The sequence below is a fragment of the Stigmatopora nigra genome, chromosome 1 (genome assembly GCF_051989575.1).
Source record: "Stigmatopora nigra isolate UIUO_SnigA chromosome 1, RoL_Snig_1.1, whole genome shotgun sequence".
Classification (NCBI taxonomy): Eukaryota; Metazoa; Chordata; class Actinopteri; order Syngnathiformes; family Syngnathidae; genus Stigmatopora; species Stigmatopora nigra.
Genome location: NC_135508.1, coordinates 9,814,984 through 9,832,384, shown reverse-complemented (window position 1 = coordinate 9,832,384; position 17,401 = coordinate 9,814,984). Strand labels below are relative to the sequence as shown.

General features: G+C 37.2%; 1 long non-coding RNA gene across 2 annotated transcripts; it reads left to right on the top strand.

Annotated features, from left to right (window-relative positions):
- Positions 1–4,796: 4,796 nt before the first annotated feature.
- Positions 4,797–17,391, top strand: LOC144202034 (uncharacterized). 2 transcript variants are annotated; one of them, XR_013327445.1, is made up of 4 exons: positions 4,797–4,888; positions 8,439–8,529; positions 16,296–16,404; positions 17,066–17,391. It is a non-coding gene; the product is annotated as an uncharacterized LOC144202034 (long non-coding RNA). The 2 variants fall into 2 exon arrangements; XR_013327447.1 differs by having other exon boundaries at positions 8,439–8,533.
- The last annotated feature ends 10 nt before the right edge of the window (positions 17,392–17,401 follow it).

The window sequence follows — 17,401 nt, the reverse complement described above, 5'->3', positions numbered from 1 at the left end:
TTAACCAAAATTTATCCAAATATAAGGCACACTGGCAGCTTTTGAGAACTTTGAAATTTCTTTTAATTGCGGGTAGTAGTGCGGAAAATATAGTACATGTAATATTTTTTCAAGATTAGGGCTGAAAACATGAGCATTGGCTACGAGCAAAAGTGTGCTTAATCGCTGAGTTCTACCAAGATACGGTTTTATGTCTCCACACCTTCCAAAATATCTTTAGGGGGAAACCCTAAAATGGTTTTGGGTGACATAAGCCTATAACTCCAGATTTCTGCCATGCCCCGACCCCTATAAAAGATTAGGCAAGCTTCCTCATTTACTTTTCCATCAATCTGTGCTGCAAATTTACAACTTGTGATCCCCCAAGTACATCATCTCTCTCATGTATATGTTTTATGTTATCTGAACTTTATTTAGGCGTGACAAATTTCTGGCCAAGAGCAACGGCACTTTGTGGTTGGCAGGTCTCTTTCATCAGCAGGTTAAATTGGGTGGGTGGTAGTTGATTGAAATTCTACCAAGGATCCGCTGAATTTCTACTGTCCACCCCGCGGTTGCAGCAGAAAAACATCCGACTTCCTTCAGCCAAATTCATCTTCCGTAACAGAAGGCCGGTCGCGAGATGCTTGCGGCCGGGAGGTCCTTCCTTCAGTGCCAGCTGGCAGTGGTTGTGATTCAACTACAGTCCTGCCAAGGGCATGCTAAATTTCAAGCGGATTGCAGCCGACCAAACGCATTTACTCACGGCCATTGCTGCACGAGCCGGAGCTTGCCCTTGGGCTTCCAAGCCGCTGTCGGCCGACAAATCCCATAGGACGTGAGGGATGCTTCTTCTTACATTCACAAAATCTCACTGGCATGGTAGATTAGTTCTGGAAACATGGGAAACAACTGAATCTATCATAATTCAACTTGTTACATGCTGACATAAAATGTAGACATTTGAGGTGAATATAGACCCCTTCTTAAAAAAAAGTCACAGCCTTCCCATTGTCGGGGGTAGTCAGTGTTATGAACTTGTCAGACAGTTGAAAGTTTTTGGGGGTTTTGTAAATTGCATGGTACATGATACATTCATAGTTTTGAGACCATCAGTAAAAATCCACAATGTAAAAAAAACTTGAAAATAGATAAAAATGGAAATTTAATGAATGAGTACACAAGGGGAAAAATTGGCCTGTTCTATATGTACAGTGTTCCTTCGGTTATCGCGGTTAATGGGGACCGTGACCACCCGCGATAAGTGAATTTCTACAAAGTAGGGATTCCCCTTCAAAAATGCTTAATTTGAATCCCCGCCCCCCCATTTTTTTTAAATTATTATTGCCCCCCCCACCCCGGTATACAGTACACCATATAGAATATGGGTAGAGAGAGTGAAATTCATGTCATAACAAAAAACACTAAAATATGTTGTCTCAATGTAATATTTGTATTATTATTTTTTAATTCCAAAAAAAATCCGCAGAGCTCTGAGTCCGCAGTAGCTGAACCGCGAAGTAGCGAGGGAACACTGTATACGCATATATACCTTAGTCACAAGTCCATGTTAAAAATTCTATTAAAAAATGTCCCAGTGACAAGACCCCCACCCACTCGAGTTATTTAATTCAATGTCCTCCAGCATAAAATGGGAATGCCCTTGCATATTTCTGTGTATTTCACAGCACTTTGTGGAACTAAATGTATACGGTTATTTCAGTGATTGACAAGCCAATTAGTTATAGCTCGTTTTCTTTTCAAAATGGAACTGTGATTAGTGTTTCATGATCTTAAGCACTTGGAGGAAAAACACAGGGGCTAAAGTACATGAATTGGGTGCTCAATCATCACAAAATGAACTGTCATGGTTTTAGAGTCTTTGATCAAGGGAGGGTTTTCTTGAATGTTTCCATCCTACCCAGCAGTTAGACACATTAACTCATGCGCTAACTTTTCATTACTAACTGACTAGAAAAAGCTTCTTTTCTCAGCTGCAGCCGATTACTGTGTGAGGCTCAAGTACTTGTAGGTTGAAAACCTGACAAGATGGCCCACATGTTTTGTTGGTGTTCTTGTGGACAACTTATTCAGACAATATGAACTTTGTAGCACGTCGTTTAAATTTGTGGAAAGAAAATACTTGCTGCAATGGACATCCTACTTGAAGTAATAATACAAATCGATTGAGAGAAGCGAGATTTTCTTCCATCATTTCCTTTCAACTCAATCAGTGAAAGGGCAACCTTGGACATGTAACATTTGCCTCCAAAAGAAATCACATGAAAGAAAAACATCTGAAGAAATATTTCTGGGATTATTCACTACATTCATGGCTCGGTCATTTTAACACCACAATCTAGCCAGTGTATAGTGTCTACAGCATATATTTCCCTCCCTCTCTAAAGTATTTGAACACTGCCTTGAGGGGATTTCATACTACAAAGAGAGTAAGTAAAAATCACTACTCATCTATCAGTTGGAAAGAGGGGGATCTTGGTGATGGGCTAAAAAATTACAAGAGATTCACATGCTGGTTTATGTCACTTATTGGACATATAAGATATAGGGACTCAAACTGTACATAAAAAATATTTGTGTGTGTGTGTGTATATATATATGTATATGTATATATATATGTATATGTATAGTATATGTATATGTATATGTATATGTATATGTATATGTATATGTATATGTATATGTATATGTATATGTATATGTATATGTATATGTATATGTATATGTATATGTATATGTATATATATATATATATATATATATATATATATATATATATATATATATATATATATATATATATATATATATATATATATATGTATTTTTTTTATTAGTATATTTTACCAATTTTGTCATATGCAGCTGGTTATGATGACAATTAGTCTTTAGTCGAGTCAATGATGATGACAAAGCCTATGTCCGATTATTATTTATTATTTTTATTTCAGCAACACGCTTATTTCTTTATTTATTAACTTATTTTTTACCAATGTATTTATGTCTAAAATGTACATTGCACACTCACCACTTGGTCAAAAGAAAATAGAAAACTAGGTGTGTGGTTGTAGCTGTCATGCATCATTTTCTTAAATGCTGCAGCGACATTTGATTATAACAATTTTATGACACTGCCATATGAAGCATTCAAATAAAGTTGAGCTGAAATATTTGTGGTTATTTCATGTCTCCTTTTTTTATGTTTAGTGTGTTAGCAAATTTTTTATGGGAGTGGCAATTAACAGCTTCATATCGCTATGAAATAATCGTTTACAATCTGCCAAAATCCCTTTTCATAGCTTGTGGAGTGACAGCTCATATCTATTGAGGGTCATATCACTCATATATCTAGGTCACGTGAGGGCTGAAGGGGCTTCTCTGTGATTTAATTTTTTCCCTCGGTTCCAAATCCTCATACGAGGCTGCAGCGAAGGGATATATAATCGTCTGAGGAGGAAAAACAACATGACCCTACCTTTAACTGGTGTCAGGTTGCCTAATTTGGGATTTGGGAGTAAAACGGAGTACCCAGAGAAAACCCACACAAGCCCGGGGAAAACATCCATCCAAACTCCAGAAGACCGACATGGTTTCAAACCTTGACCCCAGAACTTTGAGGCCGATGCGCTAACCACTCGATCACCAGGCCGCCAACAACAATTATATGATAATTATAGCTCCTGTGTAGCCAAAAGCTGCATTTCTTTCCATTCTTAACAGTAGAAAGTATCCTAAAACTATGTAAGAACTTAGATCTGAAGTTACCACTTCTAGTACTACTAGTATTACTACTGCTACACTTTCAGTTTCTCCCATGATTGGTCGCCACAGTTAATTAACTTTTTCCATTCCACCCTGTCCTTTTGCATCATACTCTCCCACATAAGCCAGCCCAAGAAAGGCACTGTAAGAGCCTGAATAGAGTGAAGGCAAAGCATCCAAGTCCATGGTGGCTGGCTGCCTAAACTCTGCCTTTCTTGTAAAGCAGCTGAAAATCTTACCCATTTTATACCCATTTTAACAATAACATAGTATAGGATAAAGAGAAACCTCCAATTAGCCCTGAGTCACGTGGAACTGAATGAATGCAAAAGCCTTTTTGTAACGAATTATTTTGCTTTTCTACCAAGAAATGGGTTTCCTCCGTGTCCCAAAGGAAGAATAAAGAAAGACAGCAACAGATTGACCATGTGCAGTAACTATCAAGCATGTGCGCCTATTTAATTTGCTTTTTTATACCTGTATTCAAGTCTATTAATGTTTATGTGTTGTCTAAGTGTGCCTAAAAATAACTTAATAGTCAGCTCAAGTCTATTAATATTTATGTGTTGTCTAAGTGTGCCTAAAAATAACTTAATAGTCAGCACAGGAAACAGCTAGGACCAACATTGACACCTGCCTGTCTTTTGGACAACATACAGACCATGGTGATGGTCATAGTTCAAGCAAGGCATTGTAAAGCCACAATTTTACAATTTTGTCAATGTAGTTTTAGGGTAACAAGAAACGTCAGTCTTCTGACTATACATTTCCTAATGAATGTAAAGGATGCTGAGCCCTTCATATTGCAAGATTCCTGACCAATCAGAAATTCAATAGCAAGGTGTGTGCCTTTGAGATCAAATGTTGAACACCAGCAACAGTTTATTATTATGTGTCATTGGTACTGTTATGGACAGTGAACTGAATAAGATGATAAACAGCATGGTCATGTTCTCGGTGGCTTTAAATACACCTCAGTGGCTGATTAATCACACCTGGTAGCGCTTGAGTCATTGGGGGCGGGGCCTCTGATTGGATGACAGGCACAACCAGCCACCAGTCTTGTCAGGGGTCTGACAGGTACATACAAACAAGATTGGAGCAGCTGTCTGGGACAAATGTTAAAGTAAGTTTAAATAGCTGCAATATTTGCTACTAATTATTGAAGATGTTTCTGATGATCACCTTTGTAATGATGCATATTTTTATATTCATTGGTTCAAGATTACTGAGAGATGGTGGTCAATTCTGAAAGACCACTACTCTGCACAGTGGTACATACAAGCACTCAGTAGGTACTAGATTTTTTTTTTACCAGCTTTAGTGTACATGGCTGTGTTGTGCTTGATTGCCTATCAGGATGGGCCACCAAAATGTAGCAAAGAAGCAATTCAAAATTCATGTTTACTTTCAGAAAGAGCTCAAGCGAGCATTTTTTTTTAAATCTGAGCTTCCAGGTGCCAAACGTAGTAATCCCAAATAGGAGCAAGGTCAAAGATAAAGCAATAGTCATTCAAATACCTTTGCTGGAGGTGATCCACTTCAGTCAACATAATTGTAGGAAAATTGGTTACTGCTAACTATATGCTGAGATGACTTGGGATTTTATGGTTTGGTATTTTTATCAGAATGCTGGAAACTCATGAAGTTTTTGTACATGTAATTTCTCCTTAAAATAAGACATTATATATATTAGTTGTAGTCGTTCTACAGAACAAACCAAAACAAGCACCACAACATTGGTCGGATGTTTTTTTTTTTTTTTTCACATGACCCTACTACTAATACTATTTTTTTCGTGCTTATTCCCAAGTGTATGTCGGGCAGCCCTTCGTCTAAATGGATCGGATGTTTATTAGCGTCAGTGAATGTATTAATATTCATATGCTGTACTTCTTTTATTAATGATCCCAACACATATCTAATCTTAATTTTGTTCTAATCCCATGATATCACTGAAGTACATTCCTTTTTAAGCATTTTTAAAAAAAATTACTAGCCTGACCATTGCATACCAAATATGAATGAAATACCAACCAATGCACGTAATGTTTACTGCCAGTTTTGGGACACTGATAAACGGGGGTGGGGAGGAAAAAGTCCCCCACAACAATCACAGAGTGGAGTCAACCTCATTCTGCCTGATATCCTCCTCTGTGACACCTTCTCCCACAGGGTATTGTGACATCCAGAGGACACGTCCAAGCAACTCTTATCAGTTTCTATGACACACAAACACACACACATATACCACATACACACAGAGGAGGCGAATGAGCCATTATCAAGTCTAAACTTTTGGGCAGTTTTACAATGTGAAAGTCCTACGTGACTTATTTGGCACCCAACCGTCCCATTAATGAAAGAGCCATTTCCAATTTTGGACAATCTACTTTCTACAATGCAAAACAACTGAAAATTTGATGCATGGAGGAATAAGAATGTTGGCCCTTTTAATCCAAGCATTAATCAAAATTCAATTCGTTTGATTGGATTAGGAAGGAAAAACCTTGATGAAGCTGTGGTGACACAACAGAGGAGACTGTGTGGCAATTAAAAGATTGCCAGTTTGATCCTTTAGAGACGACAAGTGTCAAAGCATCTTGAAGCTGCATACTGAACCCACTAATTGCTTCTCGTGCAGTGTCATTAGTGTCTGAATTAGATGTAGTGACAGTGCAATTATTGTGACTGTGTGCACGCTAATATGTGTAAAAAAAGCCTCAGTAGTGGTGTCGAATTTAAATCAACACTAATGGATCCAGCCAACAATATCAATTGTAAATTTAGCCATGCAATACAGACAGTTTTAGCTCCAGTAGCAGGCAGGAGATTACACTGAATTGTTAATGTTGGCCTAACCCTAACCCTCACCCTAAGTCATGCCCAGTAAATGTTGACTGTAAGTCATTGAATAATACATTTGCCAAATTCATTCGTTTAACAATTATGTCCAGCGCTTTCCATTAAACTGTCATTTTTCATCACTGCAGAATTAATCTAGATATGGTAATATATTCTAGCATACAGTTAACATATACTTCTTAGGGTTCACTATCACCGTAAATTGTCCTTGACCTTCCTTGGTATCATCTTTTGTCCTTTATGTAGTTTGTAGAAAACTACAAGACAAACTTCTTTTGCTGTCGTTGCTCTCTATACATAACATCTTTCTTCTTGCTATTCTACCATGAAGTTTTGTGTAGTACACAACTAATGGCTGTCCTGTGGACAGAATCTCCCACCTGAGCTGTCAATGTTACATTTTATCCAGAGGCAGCATCTCTGATCAGCCTGCCACCCCTCATGTTCAATATTTCAAAATAGATGGAAGACATAGGTACATTTTCAGAAATGCCACTGTCTTTCCATTTCCTGGAATATTGTTTGATAAATTCTCGGTGAGATGTTCAGACGCTGAGAAATCTGGGAAATGTTAAACATGACCCATCCTGCCAGTTGTGAATTCACCTGCATCTATAAAGCTACATTGATCATGTTCCCACATAGACTGTAGTAATGTGAAGTAAAGTTTATGTGAGTCAAACAGCTGGAGGCAGCAGATATTACAAGTTGCCCCATGGGTAGGCAGAAGGCCGATGCACCATTGCTTCTGGTCCCAGTTGCTTCCACCGACAGGCTGGGTTAGGTTGTTGAGCAGAGAGGCTTGGTGCTGACATGGCCAGACGGCAAACCTGCTAAACTGTGATGCTGATTAATCCTGAGGGAAGTGCAGTACTGTTCGCTAAGGAGATATTGGCTAAGTTCATTGGAATTCTGTGGCTGTTCTCTTACCAGTCTGAGAAAATTACAGAGTAGTGAGTACTCCAAAAAATGTTCTTTCTCATTCATTCGATTAGTTACTTGGAAAGTCACAATTGTATTATGTGGGAATGAAGTTCAAAATTCAGATTTACTGGCTCTTTGCATGGAGATGGACGACTGAATATTTTTATTTTGTAATTACTGTACCACAAACAGCAACAGTAGACATACAGTATTTTGTTAACTACTAAACATTTCAACACCAAGAAAAGATTTAAAATACGCTAAACCCATTACAATGCCCACGATACCCACCCATCCATGTATGTGGACCAAAGAAAGTTTTCAGAGTATTTGACTCAGTGATTCAGTACATCCCAAATTGGGGTTAGCATTCCTTAATTTCTACAATTATCTGTGATTTTTGGTGCTTTGTTTTTCTTCTTGAGAAAGCAGCATTTCTTGAAAGCATTCCCGTAAACAAACTTCTCCTATGCCCCGGGTTTTTGCCCCGAAGATCGCCAAAGCTCTTGTACAGGAAAGTATGACAAGTTTTATAGAATATCAGAATATTTAAGACTTGTGTTGCCTATGCAAATGAACAAAGCTCCATTTTTACAGAAGTTGATACATTTTATCCCCTTCAGACAAGAGTTAAGTCAACCAAAACACTTGGACAAAAAATTAAATGTGCTTTTTTTTGTTCCTTTTTCATGCAAACATGTTTTTTACCTAAGTTCCATGAACAGAGCAGTCAGGTTTTGACACATCCTAAACTCCATTATATGTAGCTGGCAGCTGCTGGCGACACCAGCACTGAATGAAGTAAACCATGATCATAGACATTTTTTATGGAACTGTGAGTGAACAAAAAAAAAAATTGACTCATTCTTCTTGATTATTGTCCACAGATGTTGCATGATACCGGAAAAGAAAGGCAAGAAGGTGGCCATTGAGAATTGAGATGACCCTCATCCAGGATCTCAAGATGAGCTAATCAAAGTAGGTGAGGTTTCGTGCAACTGTTTTCATGGTCATTGAGCTGAGCATCGCGTTTAGCGCTTATTTAACACTCCTGCATATGCCATCAGCAGTGGCATGTGCTGCTGTTTATAGTTATAATCCAGTGGGCGTTTAAATTCGAGGACACATCCCCCTCTTCTACTTAAACTCCTACTATCAGCTTTACTGGCCTCCATTTTCCATTGATCCAAAATGGAGAACGTAACCAGTCATTTGGGCGTTGTTACCCTTTATCAATACTGTGAAACGTCCCGAAGAGGATTCTATAATTTTCTTATTCATACATTGATACAACCCTTAAGACCCCCTATCACGTAGGGCGGCTAGTTTACTGAATCCGATAACTTGGACTTTGCTGAGCCACAACCGATGGTCTTTTCTTTGTAAAATTAAAAAAAAGGGAAAAAATGGTTTTAATTCCATTTCACTGTTGGCCATATTACTATTGTGCTACTACCGAATGAAGTCTCAAACGCACAATTGTTCTATTGGAAAATGATTCATGTGTGTTTTGTAAGTAATTAGAAAAACAAATTAGCCTTAAAGCTTTTTCCGTCCGACTGAGGAAGGAGCTTATTAATTGTTCATTTTGTTGTTTTAATGTGAATATTGTTGAATATTCACAAACAAAGTATAGTTTTCCATTAGTTTAAAGTAATTGCTTCATAAACAGACAGTGATTTTATTATTAGTTTCCAGTTATATCAATAACCAGTGTCAGTGTTTTCCAAATCTGTAATTCTTTTCTATCCAACCTCGAATTTTGTATCACCAGCATCAGTTAACTTGTAAACAAGTTGACAAAATGAAAAAGCAGCACATTTTTAGTGCATTGTCATGTCATAATAATATGCTTTCTCATCAAAATGTCAAATAAATCAGTATGACATTCTTCGTTACATTTCAGGCCACCAGCACATTAATGTCAGCGTTCTGAGCTAAAAGGTGAACTTGTAATAACTACTAAGCACGATTATTATAAGTTCATATGTTGGTGAAAAAATATACATCCTTCAGACTTGTAGCTGTGATGTATTGTCACCAGAAAGAAGTACTTAATCTTGATAATGCCACCCGTGTATGCAGCCATGACGAAATGTAACAGCGTGGCCTTCATATGAGAAACAAATCTTCTTCACTGTCTCATTGTGTTTCTCTTTATTCCCTGCACTGTCACTCTCCATGGTGCTTTTCTATCTCCTTCATTACATTTAAAGAATCTCTCCAAGGACAATATGATGAAAATGAAAATCCCAAGGTGACTTATTCTTAACAAATGCACTACAGAGAACATTTTAAAATTCATTAAAAAATGCCGTCATAACTGAGTTTATTTAACTCTCAGTCATGCTATATACGTACTCTGAGAACAGTCTGGATTATGATGGATCCGAAGGTCATTATTCAGTTCTTAGAACAGTCCAACTCTATCTCAGATGTAATGAAAGTTTTAAATGGTAAATGTGTGTATGCATGCAAGAAAACGAGGCTGTGTTAATCTCCTTGAGAAAATTGCAGTGCTTTATTTACTCCAATCAAATTAGTTTTGCAGTTTATCACTACAGATAGAGGCCACTGACCTTAGCAATGTCTATGCATGCTAATCATGAATTAAACAGCATCTTAATTAACATACATCAAAATATACTGTAATCTATACCCACGGGACTCCACAAACAAGGGATAAACCAGATTAAATCGATGTTGGATGCCATCATATCAAAAAGGATATACAGTCGGATAAATATTCTTTTGTGTGTGTCTTTTTTAGACAGTTTATCAACAAAGGTACAGGTGTCAAGGGATAAAATGATCTCTGCCAGTTCTAAAGTGGTTGTTATAGGCAAGAGTGTAGTGGAACAAATTAGACAACATTGTAGTGAGAGATATCTAAAATGTTGATTCTCTTTAGTAACTAAGAGCGGAGCTGGGAAAATTTTCAAAGGGACTTGGGATCATCAGACACCCTTTTTGTAATTTCAAAGCAATGAATAAAATGAATCAAAATGTAACCAACAAGAATCACCATTAATTATTATTTCCCCCACAATTAGTCCACAAAGGACAGTGTGTTTTTAGTGCGACCAATCACTGCAACGCCTTTTCATCAATCAAATGTCTTAATTTTATAATCAGTCGATTGCAGATCCACAGACATTTTCATTAATAAGATTTTTGTATTTTTTGTCCAGTATTCATTCAACAAGGATTTCTAAGTACATAAATATGCCATGAGAATTTTTTTATGTGTCGCGATTAGCCTGAAAACTAGTCTCTATTTATTATGAATCCAACTTTGCTGGTGTAGTGGTTCAGTCGCCTGACTTGGGGTGTGGGCAGTGTGGGAGCAATTCCCAATCGGTGGTGGTTTGACTGTGAGTGCGAATGGTTGTCTGTTCCCCTGATGTCAGCTGGGATAGGTTCCAGCAACTCATGACCTTGACAAGGATATGCAGTGTTGAAAATGAATGAATGTATCTTTGTTCATCTGTCTTTCCCAAAGACAAACGGAGAGGGTCAGAAGACAAAATGAAACACTTTAGTGATACTGACCTCCTCGCATTAAACTAATTGTGCTCACATTTAGAATTTAGCACGTTGTAAAGAAATTAAGAAACCGCTACTTCTCTTTTAAAAAAAATTGACAATACTGTTTGTCAGGGTGTTACAAGTGATTGGGAAAGACGTATAACATAGAATCTCTGCCAAAGACAATACATTCAGGGAGGCTGATTTGTTGGCAGAACATTCACCTGAACAAGCAATCCTGCCCCTTTGTTTAAGACATAAAAGCGACAAGCAAATGACTCTGGCCTGATAAATGAAGAAACTAAAATGAGGTTAAAAAAAAAACATTGCTGAAAAAACAAACAAACCAAAATATTTTCCACCCAGTGAAATGCCACGCTCATTGTCTTTGTCATTTCATTGTCTTGTTCTCAGTTGTTCTTCTTCTTCTTGTCTTTTCCATCACCCAATATTTAAGGACTCCTAATTAATTAATTCCTGACACATACATACATTTTCTAAGTTAATTTTGAATGTGTACAGTCTTTCTGCTTTCTGAACCAAAACATTCACATCAAATAACAAGTTGGTTTTGTATTTATTTACAATATTACACACAATCTCTACACAATTCCTTAGATGTATTCTGGTATATTCTTTATTCTAATTTGCACTCTAGTGAAAAGTTAGTCCTTAAAATCTTTAGTTTCTAGGCCCAAAAAACTAAATTGTCTTAATTATGAAGTGTTAAAGGATTTAGTGATGGAGAGACTGAGAGAATATACAATGTGCACGCATGGCCAGGAAATATCAATAAGGGTCAAAGACCTACGTATGTCAACCGAGATCCTAAGCCCTATCATCTAATTACCTCTAAAAGGTTAACCACTGCCCCATACATAGTGCTATTGATTGCGCTCATTGCCAATAATGACTTTATGCCTACTGCTGCTGAGTGGTCAGTTTAGCTCCGTACATACTCAAACAGAACCCCTAAACCTTGCAATAAACCAAGGGATCTACAAACTATTTCACAATGGGCTGCAGGGTTTCATTTCAACCATACAAGATGACAGCCTGACAAAGTAGTTATTCAACTTTATTTCATTTAATCAAAAGGAAGAGTTGGCTAACTGACGCAGTGGCCTCGATGCAACAATAAACAAACTCCCACATTTCATTTTTATGAAAATGAATGACTAAATGGTTTGTTCAGTGTATATAGAGGGCGGCACGGTTCCGAGATTGTGTGTTGGGTAAGTTTTCTCCAGGTGTTCTGGTTTCTTCCTGCATTCCAAACACATGCATGGTAGGCTGGTTGAACTATCTAAATAGTTCTTCTCTAACAGTGTGACCCCACATTGAGTCATGTAAGACTTTGGAATTGCTTATAGATTAAACACTTTGAAAGCAGTAACGTTAACTAACTAATCTGTCCAGTAATTTAAAGAGAAGCCAGGAAGAAGAACCACAACACTTAATGATCACAAATCACTAGGCAGGTGGCAGCATTTGATTTTCATTTTCATTTAGAACTTGAAAACGATTATATTACGTAACTAATCTGGTAAGATATACTCTCCCAGGGCAGCAAACTTCAAGTTTGTTCCTTGCTTTATTGAATTCCTGTAAGGAATATATTGAATAGAATAATTACCACCTCTTAGGAGATGTCATTGATGTATGCTAAATTATGCAAACACAGATTCAATACTTCCCATACTTGCCAATATATGTTTACGCCATTGAAGGTGCATTTTTCATCTTTGAAATTTCATGAATACCAAGGTTTGTTGTGGATCAGACTGTGGCAAAGATAACGTCTTTACACATGTCGGCCGTTAAAATAGCTGGAGGAAATTTTTATTTATTTATCGATGCTATCAATGCATTACCAAACGAGATATTATTTGTCGCTGTGCTGATATGTTGTGCAGAAAAGCCTGGTAGTTCTCCTCCCATCGTGTTAAAGGAAGGAAATCACGCAGAACATTTAACTTTTTTTAACTCTGTTTTTCCTTATCTGCAATGATTTTTATTTTTTATTAATACAGGCACCAAATTAACCTCAGTGCAATTTAAAGCTGTTGTGTTTGAAGACTGGAAGGATCATGTATTCATTCAAATTCTGCATGTAAATTGACAGCTTGTAGATTAGAAATAGTTTATGTTCATATTGATAACATTGATGTTGTTAGCCTCTGGCTTTTCTATTTCAATTCCATCTTTGGTATGATAACACAGCATAATTCTCTATTGAGAAGCGCTTTTCTGGCAACAAAAAAGGGAAGGGACGTAATGCAGGTCAATATTTTGATCCTGATTGCACTACCATTTCTTGCCATGCATGCATTATTTAGAAATAGTAAGACAAGGCTAATCATTTTTAAGGTTTCGTGATTCATGCAGAAAGTATTACTTCCATTAAATAACTGAAAAAAAACTTTCAAAGCATCTGAGACATCTTGCAATTTCGTACTTGTCATCCAAAACAGCATGTTAAAGTCGACAGCATGATCAGTTGTTTCTTATGTTTGCATCTAAGAAGGGAAAATATGCTAATTAATGCCTGTCTAAATTCTCAAAGCAGGAGGAACTTTCAAAACTCATGAACAGGCTTGATGGTAAACAGGAACAAGGGCTGCATAGTCATATTTTCACACGGTAAACAGGAACAAGGGCTGCACAGTCATATTTTCACACAAATGCACAAAGTGCTTATTTCATTCATAGTAATAGGCTGTCAACATGCTCGTATATTGCAGTATTAAATTCCTGCATTACTCAGCCAGCAACCCATTGGAAAGGGATCATTTGAACTGGCTCATCTCGACGTGAGCCTAAAATGATTCATACTCGGGTCAAAATTTAAGTGAACATTTTTTTCAGTTGTAAATGACACAAGGCGGTGACTAAAGTACATTCAGTGTTATTTGTCCAGCTAGTTTTTCACCCTTTGATCCATGTCAAAAACAATGAAGTAAATGGGTTGAAGTATTTGATATCAATTTGCTGTTCTCAAAATTTAGCTATTGCCGTATTTTTCATACTATAAGTCAAACCTGAGTATAAGGCACTGACTGCATCCAAAGAATGCACAATGAGGAGGAAGAAAACATAAATAAGTCCCCTCTTGGAATGAAAAAAATAATAATTTGCACCTGAGTAATATGGAGAGTCAGGAGGCTGTAGGGGTAATTTGTTATTCATTTTATTTCATTCTGATGGAGTTCTCTGGAGAGCTTCTTCAATAAAATGTGCTGCTTCTTTAAGCTTTACGGGCACGTTTTTGATAGTGATGTGGCAAAATGTTCTGAGGCTATGAGGCTTTTCTCAAGTAATGGGAGCTGCGCTTCATTTGGCCAGAACCCAGAAAGGATGATGCGTGAAGTAAGGTTTCAAACCACGTCCATACTATAAATGGCTGGAAAGCTCTGATGCGTTTAAAAAAAACTCTAGTTTTTGACAAATGGTGTACTTCTGCCATAATGACGACGGTAAAATTCTTCTTCGTCTTCTTTATGTTTCCTTTTTTACAGAACAACCATTTTTTCTGACTGTATTGACTCCTAAATATAAACATGTTGCATATAGGTAAGGCCCTCAGTCTGTAATAGCACACACTTGCTTCTTTATTTTACCAAATTGAACAGGTTTCAAATTGGCAGCTTATTCAAGGCATTCTTGGCAATTTGCTGGCCCAGATGGACATTTCCCACTTCAGTTTGAGTCCAACACTATGTCTTTGTCACTGTGTTGACTCCCTAGACTTTGGCGTGTTTATCTGTGCCTCTGCAGAGCACCTAGGTAGCGCACCTGAAAGCACCATTTCTGTGATAGACTGTAGGGTGAGTACACTTTAATTTTTTCTGTCTGTCCTCAGTGGACTGGCAGCTATTAAGGACTGAATCTAAACCCCTTTATGCTCTTTAAGTTAATGAAGAAATCAAATACTACATAAAATCAATGAATATTCAAAAGGGACTGAGAACTAAAACCTACTTACTCGTACCTCTTGCCCTTAAGTAAATGACTTATAACATTAATCGTCCATACATACAAACATACTCCTTAACCTAATACATTAATGCAGTCCCACTTCCATATCTACATCTTCTTCACTATACATATACAAAACAAACACCTGTCACAAAAGACTTCCAATTCACCCAAACAAGGAATAAACAGAAACAAATAGAAATAACCAAATTAATTTACAACACAATTGCCCCAACACCGCTAATGATTGGCCATTCCTACTTCATCCTTATATACTTTCATAAAGTCATATTTTTTAAAATATTTGCCCATGGTTTCCAATCCACACTCAAGAGCTATTCTTTAGACTCAGCCCACACAGAAGGAAAAAAAAAAAAACCTTTTGCTTCGTCGAACAAAACGTGCGTTCTTGGAAGCCACAATGGCTCCTCCATAGGTTCTAACACTCTTTATGGGTTTAAACAACTGCTGAGTGTTCTGTGGTAGTCAATTATTTCCTGCTTTGAACATTTGGAGAATGACAGGAAAGTTGAGTAACTTTGACTTCAGAATTAATGTGTTTGTGTTATCATGATAACTCGCTCTGTAAATGTGACTTCTATAGGCCATTCAATGAATATAGCAAGAGTTTATAGCTGAGAATGGACAAATAAGGAAACAATAGTCAACAGTGTAGTGTGGAATAACATATTTGTTCCTTATCATTGCACTATTTCTTGATATTTTGATATTTATACATTATATATGGTTTCCGACTAATTGTGTCATTGATAATTATTCCCCCATTCCATGAAGTCTATACATGTCTATCCCTTATTCTTCTTCTTTCCAAATAACAGTATTTTTGTCTCCCCGATATGTAATGATAATATATTGCTGTGAAACCATATTTAAAATGTATTCATTTCTGTTGCCCGTTCCTCTTGTAATTGAACTATGTTATTCTCAATGTGTAAAATATTGTCATCAGTGAATAACACAAAACGCAGTAGCTTGGAAACCTCATACACATCATTTGAATATACAATATATTGAGGCCTCGTACTGGCCCCTGGGGGACACCATAAACAATAGCCAGATTTGATGAGAAAACCTTACCAAATGTATTCCAACTTTTGCACATCATAGTCTTGATTCTTGAACTTCCGTTACACCATGTTTGCTAATATAACATAATGTTTTCTGTCAAGACTTGGTTACCTTGATGACCTAAGAGTGAATTTGAATCTTTTTTTCAGGTGAATGATTGGCGAGTTGGATCTCTCTTTGCACCTGTGTCAACTCATTCTACCTTTCACAGAATCTAAACGCAAGGAGCATAGGACCACATCCATTTGGCCCTTTAAGGTACGATTGAATGCATTTTATAGACGTGTTATAGGAGATGCACGCGAAGATAAGGTGCTCAAAAACACCCCCATCCCTCTCCCACCACACGCACACACACACGAGCACGCGCACACGGGCACGCGCACACGGGCACGCGCACACGTGTACACATGCACACGCATGCACGCATGCACACGCACACACAAAACTCACTTTACGGCGTGCTTGATCAGAGACCGAAGGAGTGGAGTTAGACCCCCTCTAACGGTTGTAAAATGGCATTGCAAAACGTGGTTCCTAAATACATACTGGAACGTATAGTACTAATGGAATTTAATTAACACACTTCAGCTTTCTGTCTTGTACTATTGCAGTTACCCTTAAGTCGTACTCTTATCCAACTCAGCATTTTATTATATGTTTTAAGTGATGATGACATAGAATATGACTGCCTGCCTGCCAACCAAATATTTGCTTAACGGGGAATACTGATGAACCTCAAATAAATCTTTATTTATTCATTTTTTTGCGGGGGTTGTGGAGGCAAAAGGTAAAAAGGTGATTTCATGCATTAGCGTGGACCACCTCAATTGGGAGAAATTGTAAATACCTTTACATTAGGGAATATGACTGGACGGCAAACATTAGAACTTGACTTGAACTACATCCATTTATGCAGACGAGCTAAGGATGAAGGCCAGTATGACCTTCCAGAACACCTCAGTGGTTTCACAGAATGCGCATACTTATTGATGCAGAAATTCATGCATAAAAAAAAGCTCCAACCAAGTATTGACTGCATATGAAAGAAGTCTTTTCTGCAAGCAACATTTCTTGGAAAATTAGTGTCCAGTAAATTTATTCAATAAATTAGTTTCACTTTAAAATTATAAAAAAAATACTGGCAAGGACTATTAAATTATTGACATATTTTTTCTTCAATGCGGCATTGTTAAGTGATCATCTGAGAAAATATTTTTGTTATGAAAAGACCCAATAAATGCAAACTCTTCAC